This window comes from Merops nubicus, unplaced genomic scaffold (genome assembly GCF_000691845.1).
Source record: "Merops nubicus isolate BGI_N331 unplaced genomic scaffold, ASM69184v1 scaffold51901, whole genome shotgun sequence".
Taxonomy (NCBI): Eukaryota; Metazoa; Chordata; class Aves; order Coraciiformes; family Meropidae; genus Merops; species Merops nubicus.
Genome location: NW_008588712.1, coordinates 14302 through 17152, shown reverse-complemented (window position 1 = coordinate 17152; position 2851 = coordinate 14302).

Sequence of the window (2851 nt, the reverse complement as noted above, 5' to 3'; positions counted from 1 at the left end):
TCTGAGAAAGGCCTGACATGACTGAGACCTGCAGTGGGGCCCTCTCTTCTGGGGGCTAAGCCCCAGCAGCTGGAACTGCACATGGGTATAACTGATAGAGCTTAGACTGGGCAGTGAGCACAGGCAGCCACACTTGGGTTGCACCAGCACTGGGAGGCAGACGTGAGATTACTTCAGGAAGCCAGTATGAATAGGGAGGCTGGCTTTCCTAGCCTGGCTCAGTGCCCCTTTGCAATCTGTAGGTTACACCTCATCAGGTGGGAGGTGGAGAAGAAACAGATTTGTACTTAGGGTACCTCACTAATGGAGAATTTGCCTCCCTCCTGTCTAGCTAGAAGAGGAAAGAAACCTTGCTGGGAGGCTGCACAGAGTGCGCTGAAATCTCCAGAGTAACTCTTGTGCTCCCAGTATTCTCCGGTTTTTTGGAAGAACATTTAAGGCTCAGTGAACAAGAGTTGATCAGTCTAAGATCCTTTAGAGAGGACAGATCAATCCTGGATTATCTACTGGAAGTTATAAATTACGTTAGCACCTGAGGAGCTGTGTGGGCTGAAGGAAGCATGAGGCAATGGTCAATGCCCTGTTGTTGGTTTCTTACAGCTCTGAAAAGAGGTCTCATAGCGCTACTGTTGTCACTGTGATGAAGTCCTCGTTGCTTAACCTCTTCAAGGGAGGCTCTGTGGGGTGAGGTAACACCCCAGACACTGCAAAACCTGCCTGAATCTGGTCGGCACCTCCAGCCAGCCTTCTCACAGTGATAGCCAAGAGCACACCACTTTGGATGAAAGGCAGGGAAGAGCTTAGAGAGCACAAGCCTGAAGGGGAGAGCAAAGAAGTCCAGGAGAGGCATTGTTATCACACTCCATCTGGCCAGGACATCAGAGCAGTGCTGTTACACTAATAGGACTCTTACTGGTCATGAGGGAATCACACAGGTGAGAAATGCACACACAGATCTGAGTTGCACAGGAGATCCTACAACTGTCAGGTTTGTCAGGCACCATCAAACTCAGCTTCCTAAAGAAAGGAAAGCAGAGAGTTTGGGCTCCTGGGGAAACACACTGCAATTCACAGCTCAGAAGAGCACATATATTGGGGAGACAGCTATTCACACTTCTTACAGGACAGACTACAGAAAGGAGGAACATGTGGTACCAGGGGATATACTCTGGGCAGGATGAACCCCTCCAAGCAGAAAGGCACAGAGTGAAAAAAAGCATTCAGTGGCTCTCTCCTGCTCAGGAGTGGACTTGGCAGTGTCAGGTTAACGGCCAGACTCAATCCTAAACCTACTTTTGAACCTCAACAATTCCATGATTCTACGATTGTGCTTGGTGGCTACAGTCACACCAGCCAGCCTCCCAGTTGCAATTAGCCACGTGAGCCACAGCAGAGTACCCGTGGGCTGCGAGCAAGTGTCTCTGGGAGGCCACACAGGCAGGCCACGCCGGGTCACGGCAGAAGGGACGTGGGCACAGTGACTCGACGCAAAGTGCTCTCTTGTGTGGCATATCCTGTTTCTCCCCAAGACAAGTTCAAGGTTGTCAGCTTAGCTGTGCTCACAGTTGATACCATCTGTTTAATCAGTGTTCTCTGCGCTACAAAGTCATCCCAGATGCTTTGCATTGGAGACAGCTTCTCCAGTAGTCATTAGCAAGGTAAGGGGGTGAAGAAACAGATGTCAGGCTTCTTTATGCATATATCGTGGCATTAGTAGGAAACTGTCTCCCCCTGCCCCTGCTTCCTCCTCCCCTGATAACTGTGAACCTCCCTACACTTCACTTTTGGAGCTACTGCATAGGAATATCTCATAAAGAGGCCTGAGGATTTGTCTGCTGCCTGTTCTACTTCCTTCAGAGCACCTGAGGTCAGCTGGGCTGGAATGTCTGCCCACATCACGCTCCCATGCTGCCTGGATGAGAGATGGAAACTTACCTATTGAGGTCAAAGTTGGCTTCTTGCTCATGGTCTTGGGCTCTCGGCTTAAGCCATGTTACAGCTGGCAAATGGGCCTCCCAAATCATGACATGGACCCTAAAAATGTGTAAAGAAAATAAAGTAAGTCTTGCTATTTTCAAAAGGGTAACATTTAGGTCATACACCGAACATCCCTTCTGGTCCTAGGGGCCATAAATGTCCTTGTTCAAAACAAGTATGTAAGACTTCAGGTTCTCAGGTCATGCCTCCATATCATGAGGCACTCCCTTGTGCAACACTAAGCATCTCCAGGGACTGGGCCTCCTTCTGTTCTTCACAGTACAGGGCAATTGTAGTTACTTAGATTTGATGTGCACACATACAAATATGCATACAAATTACTTAGAGCTCCTCCAAAGCTTTGCACTGAAGCACCATTAATATAAAAGACCCAAAACTACAACTGTTTCCTCCTTGAAGCACCATCACTGATGGAAAGGTTCACAGGGAAGTCACAAGTGCTGATAACACTGCACAGAGCAGTTCAGTCCGAGACATCCTTTCTGAAAGGCTAGAGTGCTTTCCATAAAGTTATCTGTCCCATCAGCTGCTAATCAGCACAGACCAATTGATGTCATCTTCCACTAAAGAAGGGCCTGGCTCCTCCTTGCTTTGGTAGATGTTCATCTGTGATAGCTCTATAGCCATGACAGTGATAGACAGTACAGCTTGGTTGCATTTTTGGTGCTTGTCCACTTATTTCACTCTGTCACCAGGCTCGCAGCCCAGGGAAGGGTTAATCCCTTCCCTGCTTTTGCCAGGTAACAGCTGTTCCACTTTCAAGATCCCTGGATCACCCAGATTTTGGTGAGGTAACTGGATGTCCTTGCAGGAGCTCCTGTGGTAGGAGCATTGGGAAAACCAGTCAAGACTG